The following is a 23,041-nucleotide window of genomic DNA, read 5'->3' on the forward strand; positions in this document are numbered from 1 at the left end:
AGCAGGGGAAAAATAAATTAAGAAATAAGGAGATGAGGTTCATGACAAAGCTGTAAGCAGAAAATATGGTGGAGAATAAGAGGAAATTATAATGGTTCCTACAATAGGAGCATAAGAGAATAACTTGAACATTTATCTTTGGAGTCTATCATTAAATATATTGGAGGCTAGCTGTACAGATAATTAGCAAGAATCCAACTCAGAATGTCATCAGATCAGCCAAGCTGCCCGCATACAGACTCTGTTGGTTTCCTTAGAGCTCCTTGTGGAAAAGGAATCAAAGATATATAAATATGGTTCTATCTTTGCATAAAGTTTACTAAAATAGAAAATATAAAACTCAGCAACTTGATAGATATCTGTTTCTTTAAATCAATAAACAAACAAACAACAAGAAGAAAAACAACCATTACATGTCCTAATGATAAAAGTAATAAAGTGACTTTCAAATGTACAAAAGCCCTAGCAAAGACAGTAGAAAAATGATGCCCATTGCTAACACCAACTGATGCATGCCACACATCAGAAAGAGGATGACAAACATTAGATGACAGTAACTTCCAATTCTTACATATTTTTCATTCCTCAAAATGACATACCACTGTCTGCTCGTATTCCACAGTGGCCTCATACCAACACACTACTCATTTTCCAACTGCTTTCAAATCCCGTGGAATTCTAGCCAGCAGCACTGATACCCCAACAGACTTCTTCAACAGTACTAAATTTTCAAACCGTACTTTTCATTTTTTTCCTTTGCACTGTCCTTTTTCCCTCTCAGAAATCACATACAAAAGCCTGCACCTTATAGTCTGAATGAAGGACTCTATTACCATGCAAACACTTTTTCAGGCTGAAGTTCTTAATCACTTCAGTAACTGCACTAAGTGTATAAAACAGAAGATCAAAGTGAGAGGGCCAGCAGAGCAAGCAAGAGTAGTACATCTGAGTTCAGTTCAAAGGGATGGTACTACAAGCTTTCGACCAACCCGCTCAGAAAAGCAGCGCTCCTGCCCTGCAACCATAATGCTACAGTGAAATATTTTAACAAGCACCTGAGGCAATTTCAGAAGGTGCTCAGCTACATCAAAATAGACTGGTGAGAGCCAGAACACATGCTAAAAAACTCCTACATTGAACAGGATTCATAGGGATTTGCTTTGCAAAGGTGCAAGACTATGCTTCTCTCAAAGGAATAAAAGAAGAAAAAGAAAAAAGGAAGAAACAATAGCAAATAAATGTGGAACAATGCTATTTTTGCTTTCTCTTGTTCCAAGGCGAAATGAACTGCATCTGTGTCAGCCTGACCGGTAGGATGCAGATAGTGATGCTAGTCAACTTTTATAAATAAGTCTATAGGAAGCTGTGCTCATGCACAGCTACTTTCTTATTCCAACAAATAAAAAATCACCTCACTTGTAATTGAATGTGTTCAGTTATAGCTTTTAAAACGTATGCTTTCTCCTGATGAATAATGCAACAATCTGTATTTTGTTATCAACTACTTATATCTTTATTTGGATAAACCAAAAAGTTGGGAGTCTAATTTCCTGCTACGTAACTTGTCAGGAGGACAAGCATTCTTGTAGCTCTTTGTATGCTTTCTCCTTCTCCAAAATCCTTTGTGAAGCGAGGCTGCATCTTTCCAATATTGCTTTACAGTCCCACAAACCAAGGGCACTTACCCACTCTTATTCAAGCCAGCGACCTCCCTGCCATTCTTGGCATATCTGAAGAAAACAAAAGATAGATATATTCTAGCCACAACTTAGTAACAGGAATAGATGTTTTGTTATTACCTTTTCACACAACATCACCTGTAAATCAAAGTCTTTCTATATGTGTTATGGCTACAGCAGAATTAAGAAATGAACTTGATGCACAAATTAATTGAGAGGTGCATTAGTTGGTATTTTTCAGGTCAGCCTGACCTTTTGCAAAGAAACATGATGCTCAACTTGATGTCAGTACTTGAGAAAGCAGTGCAGTACTGTCACCTGTAGCATACTGGTTCAGAGAAATCTTCCCTTTGAAAGTCCATGACTCAGACACTTAACCTTGCTTCCTCTCAAGAGAAAACCACTCATTACTGCCACTTGTACAGCTTAAATCTGACGCACAGAGCAGCACAGTTCCCCCTGTATCTGTGGTGAGCAGTGCTCCAAGTGACTCAGTGACACAGAGGCACAGCAAACTGCTGTGAGCAGAATGAGCAGAACTCACCTGGGAAAGCACGAAAGAAAGGCTCAGAGGCTAACAGCATCACTCCCTGCGACACCACTTAGTGAAACAGTGAAGCCTCCAGTCCCTCAGCCTAAGCAATACTCTTGGAACAAGCGGCATCACTCCCTTTCAAGTTTTGTGCTCATCACAGTTGCTATTAGACAAAATGTCTCTCTGGGTCATCCTTTGCCTCCCTCAGTCAAGTGTTAGAGTGGTTCCCTGATGGCATCTGAGGCCACATTGAATGACTCCTGCCATTAAAGAGAGGGGAAGTAGAAAATGAAGTCTGCCCTTTCTCTCTCCTTCCTCTCTCTCCAGTTTCTTTTATCCTCCTGTACTTTCTTGAGCTCACTGTGGCTTCCTGGCTGGAAATTTCCCTTCCCCATTGCCTGACACGAACTGAGTCCACTCGCCTCTGAAATAGAAACAAAATTAACTTCTCAAAATTTTAAGAACTGTTTGGAGCTCTTGAGACCATAGAAAATAATCTTTTCTGAAACAGGGCTTCCGAGTCCACGAGCTCTCCTCTGGGAACAGTAAATGCCTTAAAGTCTGGATACCATTGCCAGAGCTAACTAAATCTGACTGTCAGCTAAATGCTCTCCACTGATCTGGAGATGCATGAGTATAACATAAAAATGAAGGATTTTTTGTGCTTCCCTTATTTGCCTCCTCTGGGAAGAAGCAGAATGAGCTTGGCCAGTTCAGTTTCACAGGACACATATGATTACATCATCAACTTTTGCTGAAAGGCACATACCACAGGGGGCTTTCAGGTCTCTGTAATGCTGAAGTTACTGATAAATTGTTTTATGTGAGATGAATCCTAAAATGAAAGTGGAATGACTTGTGACTTCATATGGAAGGCACTATCCAGCCCTTTCCAGTCAGCCTGCCACTGAACATTTTCCTCAGACTGACCCTACATCACAACCTGTTGTTTCCTCGAGGCACTTCTGTCAGAAGATTTTTCCCAAGGGCTTTGTAGGTACAATTTAACCGCATATCTACATATGAACAATACCTGCTTGTCAGACTCCAGCTGCAAACACAGCTTGTTGGTGCAAAAGGCAGGCAAAATATTAAACAGAGGGCACTACACCCACATGCAAATTACAAACATAATCCTCAGCACCCAACCCAAATTAACCCACAGCATCAGCTGGCTACTCTCCATTGTGCTGCTGTTGCTATATCAGTAGCAGCTGAGTGAAGAAGAGGTCTGAATAAATCATTTTCTTGCTTCAGAAAAGCTAATTAAGCTCATACTGCAGAATACTTTTATTTGCTAGGAATTATTTCTTGTGGGAGGAGCCAAGCATACTGTATGTTTGCTGTCCTTCATAGCTGCAATGCCGATGTGCAAAAAGTAGCAATGTAAATTTTGAACTACAACATGAAGGTGTGGAAATAACTCAGACTTCCTTTCTCACACAGCACAGTTTCAAAATGCAAGGTTTCAGTTTCCCAGAGAAACTTGAAGAATGAAAATGATACCTACAGTATTAAAATAAAGTACTAAAAAAGAATCCATTCCAATGATGCTTGAATCAAATAGGGACAGTAAATAAACATTTGAATATATAACTGAAATTTTGGCATCTTTGTTTTTTTCAGTCCATGTCTCTCTACACAGATATGACTGTGCTGATTGCATCTTGTTTCAGCAGCACAAGCAGTATTCAGGGAAAACTACCTCCTTTTAGACATGCAAAATATGTATCACATGCTCAGACTGTGTTTTGTTTTATTTTAAAACAGATTTTTGGGGGATGAATGTCTTCTGGATAAAGCTTATCTCTAGGCAGATTCCAGCAGAAGCCATAAATAGAAGTTTAATGATGTTTTAATATTTAGTTGGCCCAGTAATATGTTCATGTGGCAACCAGCTTTATTACTATTCATAGTAAGTAATGAATCAACACACTCTGGTATAGAGTTCTATACTGAATTGTTATTATCCTAGCAATTCAGACCATGCTTTTAGCTGTACTAGTCACCCGAGAACATATGTTGCATATGTGATCTGTGTGGCTCACCTCACCTTGCCCAAACTACAAAAGAATAACTACAGTGAGCAACGGAGCATGATGCCGAGATCCCCATGCATGCTCCTTCAAGCTGGAAGGAGATAGCTGCAGAATAGGTAATGTGAATACATGGCTTCAGGGACCTGCACTAGCTTTGTTTCATGACGCTGTACTTTGCCATATTGACACAGCCGACTGCTTGAAGGCAGCTTGGGGATTTCTTACACGATGCTTCACTGTGCCATGGAATCATGATTGTACTGTGTGCTATGACTCAAAAAGAGCAAGGAGAGAATATTTGTACTGACATTTTACTTTCAATGGTTATGTTAGTTTATAAATGCACACCCACACACATATAAAATACCTTAAACCTGGCCATTTAAATGTCAAAATCTAAAGCAAGCAATTAAGATACATCAATGTCACCAATTCCTGACATGAAAACATACATATATTTCTCATATAGAAGTATATACACCCGTAAATTGTTACTTATTTCACCTCTGAGAAAATTCACAGGTTATCATCAGCTTTAAGTGGGCTTTCCAGAGATGTTTTCCATTCATGGCTTAACAACAGCAGCTCTGATTTTTGTAGGTACAGTGGAACAGACTCATTGGTTTTGCCAGACATCACTTAATTACGAATTACAGAGCTTCATATTGACTATTTACAGTCGCAGACTGAAGACTGTTACCTTTCCCATTCCCAAGAAATGCACTGTTCCTCTGAGAAAATCATGAAGAGTGGCTGGATTTTTAAAGGAAAGCAGCAAGTACATAGGAGAGAATCATTACTAGAAGACAACTTATTGCCTTGTGCGATTTTCTCAACTCAGAAGCCTTCCAGGACTCAGTAAAGACATGCAACAAATAAGTAATTCTTTCAAACATTAGATGTACTTAATCTGTGCTTTTAATTAAAACTAGATGAAGTTCAAAGCTGAAGGTTCACTTCTTATTCAGTATTACCTGTACATGGATTTGAAGCTGAAATGACCTGTGTTTTCCACATACAGAGATAACTTTTATCCTAGAGGGGCTCTAATATTTTAGTTTCAGCTGGAATGGCATTGTTTTCTTCAGCATGTCTGCTATGATGCCATGTTTTGGATCTAAGAGAAAAACAATGTTCATAAAACACCGATGTTTATAGTTGCTGCTTAGCAGTATTGTACAGAGCCAAAGTCCTTCTCGGTGAAGGGCCCAAGGAGCTGGGAGGGAACAGAATTAAGACAGCTGACTTAAACTGGTCAAAGGGATATTCCATACCACATGGTAGCATGCGGGAGGAGTTTTGAAGGAGTTGGGAGTTCATCTGGCTCTCTTCCACAGCTCATGGGCTAGCGGGCATCAGTAGGGGGGTGGTGGTGAGCAATTTTACATCACTTACAATGTACATTCATATACATATACACATAGTCATAACTATTATCCTTTTCCTTTTATCTTAATCCATGAGTTCTACTTTGTTTTTTGTATTCTCTCCCCTATCCTGCTAGAAAGAGGGGGAGCAAATGAATGACTGTGTGGTGATCAGTGACCTGCTGAGTTAAACCACAACATTCTAGTACTGGAATACAGACTTGTAGTAATCTCAAACATTGCATGAAATCCAAGTTACTCACTTCCAAAGTACCCTCCTGCTCAGCAATACTCATTTCAAGCCACACAGGAGTGGTAGATAGGATACAATTACGTTAATTCACCAGAAAGTGTGCTCTACTGCTTTTCATAATATTAAGGGCATACTTAACTATTCAAAGAGTAAAAAAGTTAAATTTTATTTCTTACACTGCCAACTTTGAAGATGTTTTCATGAGTATTAGTGCATCATCTTTGCACGGTTCATTTTTGTATTAAATGTGTAGCATGGCTGTTGCAGGTCGTGTGTTCGTCTGGTTGAAGTGGCATTCTTGAGGACTTTGTAGGAAGGATCAGTTTTTTCTAGTTCTGAAATTCCTACTTAATGATGATAGGAAACATGCTTTGAGGATCAGGACTTTGGAGAACTTTTGTTTTCCTTCCTTGCTTTTAAATATAACAGTAAGATTTTACATGCATTTGTCTGGCTTTTTTTTTTCCAGCCTAATCTATTCTTGTTTTATATAGTATAGTTCATCTAAGTGCATCCATTAAATAAAACAATTCATACTTAAAAACAACAACAACAAACCTGCCAGTTGAAACCACAACAGGGGTACAATTCCTGTCTCATAACCTGACATGCCTAAATGAAGACTGCTGGTCTAGCCTTGTATAACCAAGTTACTTTGCTCCCCCTGTAGTAAATGCCAGTGACAGAGCCTTTCAGAAGGAAAATCATTCACTCTGAGGTGCCCACCTTGAGACAGAATGACTTGCTTTCCAGAGGAAAAAAAAATGATTGGTTAAAATCTATTGTTTAAAACTGGGAAAGATAAATCCTACCCCAACTGTTCACAGACAGCCAGGAATCATTTATGTCTTAAGCTATAATCAACAGTCAACCATGACCAACAATGTGACTGCAAGATAGAATGAAGCAAGGCAAAATGTGACCATGAGGTAAGAATGGAGTGACATATGAGCAAATTATAAACAAAGATTTCTGCATCTAATTTTTTTAAAGGAAATATTGATTTCTGATGACTAATGTAAGTAGTGGGGTGGGGGAAGGGGGGAGGAAGGGAAAACATTAGCTGGGATTTTCTGGACTAATCTCTGCTGCAGATTTAGGTTGTCCAGGGTTCACCTTTTTGGCACTCAGAAGTTAAGTTACTTAAGAAAGAAGAATCATGGGTAAAATGAAAACGTACTGAAGTAACATCCTTGAAGGCAGTAATAGCAATCACACCAACATGAGACCCCCTTTGCCACCTGCTCTGATGGAGAACATGCTTATCCTGCTGACAGAGAAAATCCAAATTATGACAGTGTGACAAGGCCTTTGACCACATCAATAGGTTGGGCTGCAATTGCTGTTCATTTTCCTTTCAATAAGATAGCTTTCTCAAGATAGCTTCCTGGCAGACAATCAAAACACTGTGTAAATGATGCTTCAAGGGACAGATCCGAGGCACCCAGGAGCTTATGGGAAGAAAAAAAAAAACAACCAACTCATTTGTTCATCAGCGGGGAAGGGAGAAACACTCCTCTGCTGATCCATATAGATATCACACTTCTTTATATAGAGAAATTCTATTCCTATCTTTCATAATTCTTGTCCTTCATAAGACAAGTGCTTACAGGATAAGATTTCTACCAATTAGTTTCAGCCCTCAAGCTACTTGTTGTTGGGTTGTTGTTTTCAAGTTTGAGCCAAACAGCGCAAAATATTTTGTTGCCTAGATATTTTTTCACCCCTCTGAGAAGGAGCCAGATATAGCAGTTGGGGCACTGCTCTGAAGGTCACTCAACATGAACCCTCCTCAGTAGTAAAATCTGATGGCTAACAGTAACAGTTTGGACTTCACCAACCAACAGTTACACAGCACTTGCTCTGAGCTGAAAGCAATTTAGAATCCAGAAATACATGTAAGTTGTTTCAGTTTTCTTTTCAGAAAAATCATTTTCACAGACTTCCTTTTACTTGTTGCAACCTATCTTTTCACATAACTGTTGAGATTTGCTTTGCAAAACAGGAAAAAACAAGCAAACAAAAACAAAATGAGCGAGGAAAAGGAAACATTCTTGAGAAGGAAGTTTATCATTTTATAATTTATAGTTTTCAACAAAACTTGGACAAACAAAATTTAAAACACAGGAAAGTATTAGCTATTTCCATGTTGAACTACATCATTTCTCTATAGTTCTTTGTGGCTAAGTGTCATGGTTTAACCTGGCTTGTGGCTCAGCACCCCAGTTGTTTATTCACTTCCCCCTCCTTACTAGTGGGATGGGGGATAGAATACAAAAATTAAAAAAAAGTAGGACTCATGGACTGAGATAAAACTATTTACTTGATAGAGAAAAGGAAAAGGAATATAGTCATGCACACAGACACACACAGATGTATATTACAAGTCACAAGCAAGCAATTGCTCATCACCCCCTGACCAATGCCCAGCCAGCCTCCTGAGCTGTGGAAGAAAGCCAGAGGAACTTCCACCCCCTTCAAAACTCCTTCTGCATGCTGCCATATGGTATGGAATATCTGTTTGGCCAGATTAAGTCAGCTGTCCTAGTTCTGTTCCCTCCCAGCTCCTTGAGCCCTCCACTGAGTCCAGCCCTCCACTGAGAACAGCCGTGGCTCTGTACAATACCGCTTAGCAGCAACTATAAACAGTATGTTATCAACATTGCTCTTCTCCTAGATCCAAAACATGGCATCATACCAGACACACTAAAGTAAACAATTCCATCCCAGCTGAAACCAAGATACTATGTCTTAGCTTATGCTATGTTTTAGCCTCCCTTTTAGGCCAATTTTCCAGATCATTAATGACACTTCAGAATTAGCCCTCATCCAAATTTTCTCCCTTTTTTCAGCACTTCAATTTGATCTAAAAGTACTGTTAGTTGAAAGTGCTCTAAAAAAGGCTAAATCACAGAGCAATTGGCATTATATACTTTACGTGTAAGATTAAGTTCTTTCAGATTTCATCCCTGAAAGGGAACAGTATCTTCATCTGTAGGAAAATACACCTTCCAACACGTCTTGGAGCTGTAATATCTAAAGTCTGGACTGATGCTGTTCTGGATAGCCAAAATCCAACAAAATGTTTTAATGAAATTTAGTTTTATCAAATTATATCTAATTAACATTTTTAATTATTGCTTGCTGACACCCCACAGCTCTAATAATTATTTTGAGGCTTTCAATAGCAGCTGTAACTTTCATCCAGGTTGAAAAACGGCCATTTATTCAAATAGCTTTGCACATCAGAATTTATCTAGTGCCTCATACAAATTTTGTTCTCACTGTATCACTGCTTAATTTCCTTAATAGCCTCTTCTGATGGATTTGCCAATGAAATTAAAGTCAAGAACTTAAGAGCAGGTTTTGTTGCTAATTTTGTAAAAGACCCAGGAACATTTGGACATTCTGCAGTGTACAGGTGGTCTACGATTGAAATCAACGATAAAAGAAACACAAATCTGATTCCCTGATAGTCTGATTTTTGTTATTATTTTCTAATCTAGATATCTGATTTAAATCCTAGTCCTCAATACTCTGAATGTTGACAAGGTGGTAGGTGTTAAGATCTCTATAGCTGAGTTCAGGATCCAAAGAGGCAGTAAACTGCGTTCCCTAAGCGTAACACCTACACATAGAATTAGAGTCTTTAAGGTTGGAAAAGACCTCTCAGATCATCTAGCTGTCCACCTACCACCAACACTGTCCACTAAGTCACGTTTCTAAGTTACCACATCTGCACATTTCTTCAACACCTTTCTAGGGATGGTGACTTCACCACATCCTGGGCAGCCTGCTCTAGTACCCAACCATTCTCTCTTTGAACGAGAATTTCTTTTAAATACTTCTGGGAATACTGACTCAACTACTTCACTGAAGGTTTGTGAAGTATGGAAACAGGCTGCCCAGAGAAGAAATCTTTCTTTATATCCAACCTAAACTTTTCCTGGTACATCTTGAGGCCATCTTTTCTTTCTGTATTTCTTGGGGTTTTTTTTTTTTGACAGAAGAGACTGATCCCCACTTTGCTACAATGTCCTTTGTGGTAGTGGTAGAGCTCACCAAATTAAGAGGATCTGCTTACATTCTGGCCATCCATTTACGCCATCCCTTCAACATATTTAAGCTTCAGACATTTTTCATGCCAGACAGTGGCTGATTCATCTACTGAAGTCAGTATAGACTCCTCACAGTTGCTATACACATACTCCTCTGGTTGTAGGAGCAGCTTGGGAGAGATTGGCTTAACAGACTATGATTCTCTAACATGTCACTGCTATTTTTCTTCAACAAGCAAAAGAAAAGGACAACAGAGAGTCAGAAGTTCTTCAGAATTCAGAGACAAAAGTTCTCTCTGTACAGAAAGTACTTTCAACTTCTATTTCTTCTACAGAAAACCTTCTATTTGTGTTAAATGCACTCAAATATATTGGTGAATTGTTTTATCAGAGATGAACCTCTTGACCTTTGAAGTTACAAATAACTGAATCTTGCAATTAGTGAAGACAGTGCCAGCTCACCTACAACTGTTTTATAGCACACATCAGATAGAAGTATTTTTAGATCAAACTGAAATTGCAGTGTAAGACTGAAGCTGACCAGAATCATAATGCAAAGGAAAACCTCACATGGACACCTGTTTTGAAATTATTCCTGGCTCAAGTGGCAGATCAAAGTGTGTCGGCTACTTTCTGATAAGCTCTGATAAGCCCTTGGATATTTTGCAGATCCCAAACTCCTTAACATAAGAGTCACACTAATCAAAGTTTCTCTAGGGTCTCCTGAAAGTAACTGATGAAATTTCACAGCACGTAAAAGGGGATAGATCGGGAATGAGCTTTGCATTCCTTTCTTCAGGTCTGCAAGCTCCTTCTCACAGGCTCATCTCACAATTACTCAGTGAAATAAATTTAAGAGCATCTTGAATTGTTTCTCTTCGTTTGAGTTTGTCTCATTTTTTTATTACCTTATCCAATAATTATTTAGAATACATGTAGACATGGACAGCTAGAATGAGTAAAATTTATCTGTCAAGTAATTATTTTCTCTCTCTTCCAGTCACTTATAAATATATTATTTCCTTCCTGATGACAGGGCTGAATAGTGTTGTGATCAGCCAATGTCAATATTGACAATGAAAATTCCCTTTCATAGCTCAGAAGAACCTGAAATTCTCACAAGAAACTGGCAGACTCTCCTTCTTGCCTGTCACTCATCATAAAGGCTGAAAGGCTGATTTAAAATTAAACAAGGGCATTCTGAAATGGAAAAATTCTCACTTAATGCGGAATAAGTCAAGACTATGGACCACATATTCCCTTTCTTCCTTCGGTTTTAATAAGGATTAAAAAGCCTATGGCAGATATTTCAGGATTATTTTCATTTCCATACATAATATGAGAGTTTAGCTGTTTCACATTGGCCTAAGTAATAATGGAGAATTAACTACTGGAAATAAAATTGTTGAAAGGTAAAAAGTCTCAGCAGGAAAAAAAAGCAATCATAGCCCTAAATTTTCCAATCCCCATAAACAGATGCATATCAAAAGTTTTGAGGGGAACTTAGAAATCAAAAACAAAACAGAAACACCACCACAACAAAAACAACATTAAAGAGTAACCACTTTCCTTCCTCCCACATCCCCAGACTAGTATCCACATTCACAAGCATATTTTCATTTGATTTTCATTTGATTGTGAGAGAGCCTTCTGGTGCAAAGGGCAAGCAGAAGAGGTGTCAAGAAGCAGCAGCTCTCATCTTCCCAGGGTAAGTTTTCGTTGATCAGAGCCTGAGAAGGGTTTGTGGACTGCACTTCATATTTCTCAGAACTAAGAGCACACTGCCTTTCAATAACATCTGGTGCTTTCTAAAGAAGGAAGAAATCATGAAATAGAACCAAGTTCAATCTCAACTCAAATTCAGCTTTTACTTGCAAAGACATTCAGATAAAGGTGACAGGAAGATAGGAGTTTTGTTTTCTACTCCTGTTACAACAGATTCTGCTTGGCCTTTGGTGTTTTTCACAGTACAGGTGTCCAGAGAACCATTTAAGCATCGCAAGTCTGGGCCACAGCCTTGGAGTAGCAAGAAGCAATGCTGAATTCCAGTAGCTGTGATGTGAACCATGAGCAGCCACAAGTCCATCTCTGCTCAGCTAAAATGAAAGTGCTGAGCAGTGAAAAAAAGAAAGGGAAAAAGAAAAACTAGGAAACAGTCTGTAGTTGCATAAGGAATTACTATAAACTTGCGGGAGTAATATTTCATTTTAGACAATACTTCATGTCTGAGTAAAGCTGTCGTATGCTAACAGTACCTTAATTAACTCTAGGAGAGGACAATCCCGTCAGTGACATTAATATTTACCTCCAATTGCTTTTAATCTGCCACAGTTATCCAAAAGACCCACAGTAAGAACTGTTCTCTCAATGGTCTCTCTAACAAGTTTAAAGCCGTCCCCTAGATCAGCCTTGTGTGTGATCTCAGAGATTAGGTGCCAGAAAAGGTCCATGTTTCTGAAGCGTCCATTCTAAAACACAGGCAACACCATATATAGCAGATGTGTCCCTGTCAGACATGATACGTATACATTTTGTGGGTAAGACTCATTCAAAGGGTAGGAGTTACATTAAAACATGGAGATAACTCACAGGAACATCACTGGTGAATTTCAGTGGAACGAACGTCCAAAAGCATCTAGAAGCAGAACTCTTTGGTCCTTTCAAAGACAGAGAGAGTTCCAAACATGTCTGGGACACCTTCACAGAAGGCAATCAGTAAACCTGTTTGTCATGGTGAGGCCAGGCACAGCAGATTTGTAGTACCCAATGATGTGCTTTGATGCAGGATACTGAATCAAATGCAGAAGTGAGTCTACCCTACTATGACAAGTTCCATATTCCTCTACATTTATCATTTTAATAAGTGAGATTAACTTCTCAAAGCATGCTGTCTAGAATTTATCATGATGACTGATGATGCTTCTGTTGATTTCAGAATAAATTTTGCATTTAAAAAGCATTTTATAGTCTGATGTGGAAACTCTGGAGTTATATATTTACCTACGCAGCCACAGCCACTCTTTAAGCAGCCCAAGAACTGAGGATAGTTTATTGAAGAAACGCAATAGAGTTATTTTGAAAATATGTCCCTGCATTTGTGGACAAACCAAATCTACTACCTACACCATCTTCATGGAGCAAGTCATTCTTGTGAAGTTCAAGTTGGTTCAAGCCTTTCTTAGAATACGAGGAAGGAAGGAGGGAAGGTTCAACATTAACCTTTCCAGAAAAAAAAAAAAAAAGGAGAAAGATTTTTGATAAAACTTCCATTACAAGAACACAATATATGCTAATGCTCTCAAATATTAAAATCCAACTTACTCCTATGCATTAAGGTTTCACTCCTTAATGATCACACTACCTATGTTTTATATAATTTTTATTTTTAGTAAGGTGGTATTAAAAAAGTTTACAGTCACAGAAATCAATTTTAAGAATATTGTGCAGAACTCAAAAGGTGAAGACAGAAACAAAGAGGAGGTTATGAGACTGTGAAGGAAGATATCTGAAGTAGGAGAGAGAAGAATCTAGCCAGTGTAAAAACACGAGTGATAACTAATATTTACACAGCAGAGGTGGATTCGCTTGTACATTCTCTTAATTGTAAATTAATCTGTAAAGCAAGAATTTAGATGATACTGATGATCTCAGTTGGCCTAAAAAAATCCCAATACAGCTAGGTAACAACTCTTAGATTGCTCATTATATATGATGCTGGCAAAAGCTTAAGCTCTGAAAAACTCAGACAAGACACGCTGATCTCCCAGCACACTTGCACAAGTGTTTATCTATCATATGCTCCCTATCTATCATATGATTTTAAAATATCATTAACCTAAATGCTAGCAGGAGATGTTTGGAAGCTTCCAGCACATTGGCTGTTTTTTTTCAGGATGGGCAATTTCCAGTTGAAAAATGTGAGGCCAGTCCTACTTAAAAATATTAACATGATTATATCATCAGCATGAAATGTCTATTTCCCATGTCAAGATCTGATATCCCTAGATCCTTCTACTAACCAACGAAGGCAGTATGAAAAAAAACCTGCTGTGAAAATCAAAAACAGATCTGGAAAAAACAACTTGCTGTCAGACCGATGAATAGAGGAGCTATTGAATGAACAGAGACTCTCAAGCAATAATCTGCCATCAAGGCATGGCTCCCTAGCAGCACCTCTCTGCTACAAGCCATGGCTCCCCAATGGTACCTCTCTACTGCAGCTATTTATACCCCATGTTTCTGTAAGGCCAGATGTAGGAAAGCTAAATCAATTTGACTTAAAGCTCTTCTTCAGTCTAAGATCACACTTCTTACTTTAAAATGAAAAAAAAAAAAAAAGCTAGTAAATCATCTGCTAGAATGTTCTTAATTCATTATTCCTTAGAATGTTTTAACAAAAATGTGAAGCTGAAATAAGCCACATTCTATACACAAAACACACCCTAAGTCAGAGAGGTAAAAGACATACAAGTTTAATAGCTCCAAGGTTTTTAGTGCCTAATGAAAGATGCTCCTGACCTCACCTTCAGAGTTTTGGACAGCTGGTACTGAAGGGCATATTCACAGGACCAGAGCCAACCTTCCTAACCCCAGAGCACCATTCTAGTCACTCAGGCACACTGCCTCCAAAAATTAGGTGTTATTTTTCTCTGCCAGCAGTCCTGACTTCTGCCTCGCCAACACATTATTCATGCCAATTTCCATTGCAAATTCATGACAGTATTGACTTTTTCCTATTATTAGTACAGAAACATTAAGGTAAAGCACAGACTACCCGAAATCCTTAATAGATTATTAAAGTCAGCAGCCGTGCCGTAGAATTTCTCAGATTATTTAGCCTCTTTTGTAAAGAAACAGCTAATATATGACCCAAACAATTACTGAATGTGAACTTTTGCAGATAGCCTGAGGGCAACTGTAGAAGATAGGACAGAGCAACAATTTCCAAAGAGCAGCAGGCAGTCAAGCACTGTCTGCCAGGATAAAGCTTCTCTTAGTTCATTAGCATCAAGAGGGAATCAGTTAATAGGAATGCACTTTCACACACGTTCAGCTTTTTAAAATGCCTTTGAGCTAGGGGATTTTCTCTGGGCATGGTGTTGTGCTGCTAAAACAAATCTTTTCTTAGTAAGAGGGAAAGGTAAATTTTCCCTGTTAAACATCAATCCATCTGCACTGAGAACAGCCCTAAGAATCACCAATGTAAGTGTCAGAGTTTCATTTAACTCTGCTCAACACTTCCAAAATAATTAACATAAATAAATAATGAATAAATTGAAAAGAATAGCAGTGAGGGAAGGGCAAGTGAGCAAATGGAAACTGGAACATGGGAGAGGGTGGGAAGAATCACTTCAGACTTTGGTGTTTCTGATGTAGTATAATGGCTTATTTAAAACAAAGTCCTTGACGGGTTTTATGGAAAACCCACCATGCCATTTCCTCAGAGGAACTAAGTAAATAAAAAACAAGCAAAGAAACAAGCAAAAAAAAGTCAGCTGTCTTTATAATCATATGAAGCCAGACCTGAATAAGCAAGTCCAACAATACAGTGAACCCTTCAAAAGAAAATTGAATGTCTTTTCATCCTCCTTGTGCTGCTTATCAGAGGTTTAGGAAAAACAGAAAGTTGAAAGCTAATCTGTTAGCCTGATTTCAATGAAAATCTGCAGGACAAAGAAGGGATTTCTGATGTTGTCCTAGAAGAGCAGGCAGGCAGTGCAGGCTGGAGAATACTAGCAAGAGAAACGTTAATCTAGGCAAAACAAACGTAAGAAGCTTCATGAAGTGCTAGCTAATCCATTTCAGAAATCTAGCGCTGGCAAATATAGCATGTGCTGATCTATACCAAACAGATGAAGTAAACTGAGGAAGACAATGTGGAGAAAGAAAAAAAAAGAAATAAAACAAGAGAAAAGCACTGTTTCCCTTTGGGGCTATTTACTTCCTCTGCTACATGCTTGTACTCTTCAGAAGCAGGATTCAAGATGGAGGTGTCCCAATGAAAGCCTACCACAGCTGTATTTGCATCTAGACATGCAGGTAGCGATCCAGAAGAGAGATGATAAAACTCGCTGAATCAGTTTGAAATCTGAGATTAAAATCCTTCTTCACTGTAACTGTTTCTACTCAATTTAGCTAAACTTCTGAAAGGCCAAGGAAAATTTTATTTATGTATACACACACTGTAAACACACACGGATATATACAGAGCATATGATTTCATCTCACTATGACCTGTTTCTAATGTGATATTTTATGATAACCACTGCACACTTCTTCAGAATATATCAGTGGCACACTATGATGGACCCTGTCACAACCAGAACACAGAATATTCACTGAAATTTCTTCTCTTCTACTTATTTTCCTCACAAAATAGCACAATAGCTGTAGGCAATAAATAAGTGATTCCCACTTCTTCAATACTAATGAGCTGAAATATTATTTATTTACCTACATGATCTCTAACAAAAAAGCACTTAGATCTTAAAAGACAAAAAAGTCTGAAGAGATTTTTCAAACAGCTTTAACTAACTAAAATAATGATGAATTCTTCAAACCTTGATAATATAAGCTTTACCATTCTCTGCCAGGTATTTCGGGATAAATAAATCTGTATGTTTTCTGTCTGGAAAAGTCAAGTCAGTACGGGATCATTGCATACAAATGCCTAATTATTGCACATAAAGCTGCAACTCTACATGATTAGCTTAGAATATTATTACAAAAGGGAGCCATGGGATACATCCTGCTATTAGCTACAGTGCTTTTAACCTGCAGTGGATCTGAATGGAGCTCCTCTAGTTTTACACGGGATTAACACAGGCAGGGTATGACTCATTTTCTTGATCTCATTTCTCTGTAGCAAAACTGTTATAGAGGGAAAGTTTAGGTGAGTGCCATGTATAACAAATTGAGAAGCCCCAAGGAGAAGGACTTCAGGGTGTTGGCAAGTGGAAAAATTCAACCTGAGCTGGCAATGTATGCTTACAACCAGGAAACCAACTCTAACTTGGACTGCATCAAAAGCAGCGTGGCCAGCAGATTGAGAGAGGTGACTCCCCCCCCCCCCAAGTTCATGCTCATGAGACCCCACCAGCAATACTGCATTCAGCTCCGGGGCCCCAGCATAAGAAACCTGTTGGAGTGGTTCCAGAGGAGGAACATCAGAGACCTGGAGCACCTCTCCTATGAAGACAGGATGCAAGAGTTGGGCTTATTTAGCCTAAGGAAGGGAAGGCTCTGGGAAGACCTCATAGCAACCTTCTAGTGCTTGAAAAGAACACTAGAGAGACTCTTTATCAGAGAGCACAGCAGCAGCACAAGTCATAAGGCCTTTAAATTGCTTGTGGCCAAGAAGGCTGATAGTACCGTGGGGTGCATTACAAAGAACATGACCAGCAGGTCAAGGGAAGTGATACTTATGTTCACCTCTGGAAAAGATGGATGTTCAGGAGGAGTCTAACCATCGGGAAATCTATACTGCTTCTTTCTCATGTACAGGTAGCAAGAAGAGAGTTGTGAGGAAGATTTGTTCAAGTCAAAACATAGAAAGAGGGCTATCTGGCACGTAAACTTTTTCAAGTCCTTGTTGCTGATTACAATAACCTAATATCTTTAATTTGCACACACAAATAACATGTGTTTTGCAACAGCTGGGGGTAAGACCTGTTTTCCATCAAGAAAATGATAGAGTAATCTTGCTTTTTAGGTTTTGTCTTCTCTAAGGTTGGTTGTAGAATTACCCAAACCCACCCCTTTTATTTACCTCCTTCCTGACTGCTTTTCTTTCACAAGAATGTACATCAGAACTGCCTCAATGTCTTTATACTAGACCCTGGTTAAAATACAACATTTTTTTACTACTTCAACTAGATGTAAATAGTTGAAAGTCGTCTTGTACGGTTGCTAAATGTAGCTTCACAACAGTAGCTACTAGGGATTTTTCCCTTTCAGTTTCAGAAATTCAGCCTCAGCACCTCAGAAACCTTTGTTGTTAGGAGGAATAAAAAAACTGCATGTCTAGTTTTTATTTCTGGAAAAGGCCTATGCTCAAGTACATTTTTACAATACCTACGATTACAGAGATTACATGCCCAGTTCAGAACTTATTCAAGAGTAGCAATGGTAGTTATACACCAACAGCAGTCCGAAGCAATTCAGTCCTAAAATCTGCTACACTTGTTGGAGAATACAATCAGCAGACAATTTCTAGCATCTCATAAAAGCTTCAGTGCTCTCAGAGTGGCACATGCAACAGATGCCTGAAACCGGGAAGGATGAGTATCAAGTGGAAGAGTAGATTTGTTTTTTTCCCACTATTTGGACACTTTTGATAGGGAATTAATAAAAAAAGGCTGTTATGCAGGCTTCGTTTGAAATTATTCTACTATGGAAACCTGCCTACCAAAAGCTTTTTTAAGAATACTATGGAGTTTTCTTTATAACACAGGCCTTTGTCAAGATGAAGGGAGAAAGACATTCTCTTACTCGGTTGCATATTCATTCACATTTTGATAGTTAAAACCAGGCAGTAATTCTGAATTCTTTTGCACACTTTCAAGGAAGAAAGCAGCAATACATTTATTATTTAAGCTCAAGGCAGTAAAGCAGTGCAGATGTATTTAGAAGTTTCATAAACTATTATGTTGTCAAGAGGGATCCAGAAAAGGCATCGTAGGAAAAAATCCCTTGGAAAGTGCAGAACTGAGCAATCTTCCCATGATTTAGATTTTTCAGGCTTCTATACAATGAAAAAGATATTCAACAAGAAAAGTATAAATAAAGTTACTTTTATTTCTGCACCCAGCTTTCCTGAAATATCATGATTATTTTTCTCTTGTGCTGAACCTCTGCACAGTACCTTACTGTAAATTATTCTCTCATGAGGTCTCTATAACTGCTTTTGTTCTGCAGGGAACATCACAATTCTTCTATCATTTGCCTTTGTTCTATTACTCCCAGCAAAATTTAAAATAAACATTTTTCCTTCTTCAGTAAAAGAAGAAATACTATGAATAAGTCTTTGAAATATTTATATGATTAGCTGATATTTCATTTTCATTATATTGTATTACATATCATTCATATATTTAAAACATGATATTGAAGTTTTCTTACTTAAACATAATTTGTACAAAAAGAAGGATACAGACATTTTTAGTTCCAGTGTAAAACAGAATAAGACTTCTTTGTATATAAGGAACGTAGACAACAGTAAGAAAACTTCCACATTGGCAAGTAGATTCAGCTAATGGTATTAGGAGTCCAGATTTGTAATACTGGATTAAAACCAACCATTATAATTTAGAAGAACAATGGCTTTCTTTTTGAAGCATATCAGGCTGAATTTAGTCAATGCGTGTCGTTTTCACTGTGTCCTGAACCAGAATGCCCAGGAAGATCTAGTTTGCCCAAAAATCTATCAGGTTGGAAAAGACCTTAAAGATCATCAAGTCCAACTGCAACCTAACCCTAACTCTAACAACTCTCCACTAAATCATGTCCCTGAGCACAACATCCAAACAGTTTTTAGACGCATCCAGGGATGGTGACTCAACCACCTCCCTGGATAGCCTATTCCAGTGCTTAACAACCCTTTCTGTAAAGAAGTTTTTCCTGATATCCAACCTAAACTTACCCTGGCACAACCTGAGGCCAATCACCTGTCACCAGTGAGAAGAGATCAACCCTGGTCTCACTGCAAGCACCATTCAGATACTGGAAGACAGCAATAAGGTCTCCCCTCAGCCTCCTTTCCCCCAGACTAAACAGCCCCAGTTCCTTCAGTCTCTCCTTGTTCTCCAAGCCCTCCACAAGCCTTGTTGCCCTTCTTTGGACCTGCTACTGTACCTCAATGTCCTTTTTGTACTGAGGTGCCCAAAACCGAATACTGTACTCGAGGTGGGACCTCACCAGTGCCAAGTACAGGGGCAGGATTACTCCCCTAGTCCTGCTCACCACACCATTCCTGATACAAGCCAGGATGCCATTGGCCTTCTTGACAACCTGGACACACTGCTGGCTCATATTCAGCAGACTGTTTATCAGTAGTACACCAAGGTCCCTTTTCATCAGGCAGCTTTTCAGCCACTCCTCCCCAAGTCTGTAAGGTTGCCTGTGGCTGTTGTGAAGAGAAACAATTTGACCCTAGTGAAATTCATACAGTTTGCCATGGCCCACTGATCCAGGTCCCTCTGTATTGACTTTCTCCACTCAGGCAGATCAACACTCCCTCCAACTTGGTATCATCTGCAAATTTAGTGAGGGTGCACTCAATGTCCTCATCAAGACCATTAATAAAGATGTTAAATAGAAGTGGCTCCAGTACTGAGCCCTGGGGGACACTGCTTGTGACTGGCTGCCAACTGGATTTAACTCTGCACTTGTCATTCTGAGGACAGTCCCTCACCAAGGAGTGTGGATCTGTTTGAAAAATGACACAAACATTTCCCAGAACAACCCTAAACTGCAGGAGCAGCACCACCAGATCTGGTGCAGAGCAGCCTGTCACCGATGCTTCACTAGCATTCTAAGATTGATAGAGCAGAGTGAAAATCAACATAGATGAGTTTTAGTATCCAAGTAAAACTACAATTTGCTTAAAAAAAAATAAGATCAGTAGAGTTTGCATGTTTTGTAAGCAGTCTCCTTTAACCTCTGAAAAGAGCTGTATTCATTACACACATTTATCACTATCTTTACTATTAATGCTCCAGGACAAACACCATATAAACATGTTTATCATCCATTTGTTAATAAAGGTCATTACAATGAAATGATGCACTTGTGCTCCATTAAGCCATTAGTTAATGTTTCATCAACATTCTCTTACATGCACTTTTAAATCAAGTTATTGAAAGCAGCTGCAATAAATTCCTAAACCACAAGTAGTCATAAAAACGTTTACACACACCAAGCCTATTCTGCTATTCCTGGTCTTTTAAATCATTCAGCTCATATCTCCCAATCCCTAGGAGGAAAACAAACAAACAAACACGACTGCTAGCACTAAAGTATGCCCAATGGATACATGTCATTTAAGCTTTAAAATATTCTAATCCATTATATGGGCAACTTATATTTTATTTCTAATGGGCTCCAAGTGAATCTTAAAGAGATTGAATTCACTAGAGGCATTTGAATTAAAACATCAGAAGCATAGTAAGACTGAAAGTCACTGTGGTTCACATAAATCCTGGATAACAACATGGAAAAAGTCCTTTATTTGGGACATGAATAGATAATGAGAACATTAGGAAAGCTTCCCTTGCCTGTTTTCAAACTGTCATTGAAAATGTTTCCCAAATAGGATAAAAAGCCAAAAAAAATTAAAATTGAAATTGTCTAAATGTTCTGTTTACAAAAGTTTTGCACTATAAAGACATATATTCAACCATAACCAAAAACCAACAGCTTTACAATTTATAAATGTTAGGTGAGAATAGGCAGATATAGTCCAAACATTGTGTTACAGATTATGGCTATATATGCTATAAACAAATTATATGGTCTTCAAGCCACCCAAGGGGTAGTTTGCAATTCAGTGCACTGTGTCTTCAGCAATAAATAATCATGGACACAGAAGGACATGGTTCTCATGTGAACAGCCACTGCTGGATTCCAGGGAGCAGCTTTCCTTCATGGACACCAAACACCATAAAACATGGAAACATGGAGAATCACAGTGGGAATGTTTTACCCTGATGCTTTGAGAGGAGGCTTTAATTGGCAGAAAAAGAAATGTAATCTATATAGTTTCTTGATAAGTTTTAATTTTCAGTTTGAAATGGATTTAAACTATTGGAGAAGAAAAATAAAAATAAATTCTCTTTATTTTCCCTTACTACATTGTGCCACTCTAAGCAGTGTCCCATACACAGGCTATATTCAAACTAGGGAACAGCTCAAGAAATAATTTACTTTTGTTGAGTGGTAAAGTACTGGTATTTGACCACTGCATGTGTTTTGTGCCTCACCAGTCTTTGTCTTCAAACACTTCAATGCCAAGAAGGGGTTAGCCTTGCCTCTGTTAAATAGAAATAAAGCAATCCCAGAAATGGAGAAATCACCTGTGCATCCAGGCACAGCCTTGAATATAACATTCTCTTAAATGGGAAAACAACTCCCAGAGCAAAACTCTCCCCAGGGGATTCTTACTGCAACCTCCCAGAAAGTTATTCTGCTTTTTTCATTCAACCCCGATCATTTGAAATAGATAGTTCTGCCTTCTTAGCAGGGTTGCCATGGCAGCCCTGAGCTCCCTGCAGTCCCAAAACCTACCCAGGAAGATGGGAAGTGCTTAAGGAGGTAACAGGGAGCACAACACAGGCTACAGCAGCACATTTCCTCTCACTTTGCCAAGGCATCCACCATAACGATACCCAAGCTTGCTTTGCTAAGGCACTGTGGAAACCCTGCTCCAAGCCACAACTGGATTCAGCCATCAACCTCTTCTCTGCAAATGCTGGAGGCACAGAGACAGCCTGGGAACAGCAGGATCAAATGCAAGCACAGCAGCAGGCTGAAGGTACTGCACAGCACAGAAGTCCTCACCACACTGACAGAATCACAGAATGGCCAGGGTTGGAAGGGACCTCAAGGATCATGAAACTCCAACCCCCCTGCCACATGCAGGGCCACCAACCTCCCCATTTAATACTAGACCAGGCTGCCCAGGGCCCCATCCAATCTGGCCTTGAACACCTCCAGGGACGGGGCATCCACAACCTCTCTGGGCAGCTCTTCCAGCACCTCACCACTCCCTCTGTAGAGAATTTCCCCCTGACATCAAGGCTTTGCTAGAGCTGTATTTCATCCAAAGGCCCACTGGCACTCATACATGAGTGGTGGTAAGACTAGAGAGGACTGGGGGCAGATGAATAAGTTACCAACAGTTTCTCTCCGGGCCTCCCACGCAAAGAAGAAGCAAAGCTGCTGGAAGGAGACTCCATCTGCTCTTGGTAGGGAGCACAAACATAAACAACGCCGTATGGCCCATGTTATCCAAGGCAGCTGCTAGATCTAAAAGAATCCTGATATTACAGAATGCTGCAATCTGCATTTGAGCAGAAGATGATCCTAAAGAGATTCTAAAATTAGTTTTCAAGC

The 23,041-nt window shown here is 39.0% G+C and overlaps 1 long non-coding RNA gene across 1 annotated transcript in view; it reads right to left on the reverse strand.

Annotated features, from left to right (window-relative positions):
• Positions 1-23,041, reverse strand: part of LOC149917453 (uncharacterized) — an 84,417-nt gene that overhangs the window by 44,655 nt on the left and 16,721 nt on the right. The window contains exon 2 of the long non-coding RNA XR_016467451.1: positions 1,686-1,730. This is a non-coding gene — a long non-coding RNA (uncharacterized LOC149917453). The remainder of the gene's footprint in view (positions 1-1,685; positions 1,731-23,041) is intronic.

Source organism: Phasianus colchicus, chromosome 6 (assembly GCF_987193195.1).
Source record: "Phasianus colchicus chromosome 6, bPhaCol1.hap1.1, whole genome shotgun sequence".
In the NCBI taxonomy this organism is placed as follows: domain Eukaryota; kingdom Metazoa; phylum Chordata; class Aves; order Galliformes; family Phasianidae; genus Phasianus; species Phasianus colchicus.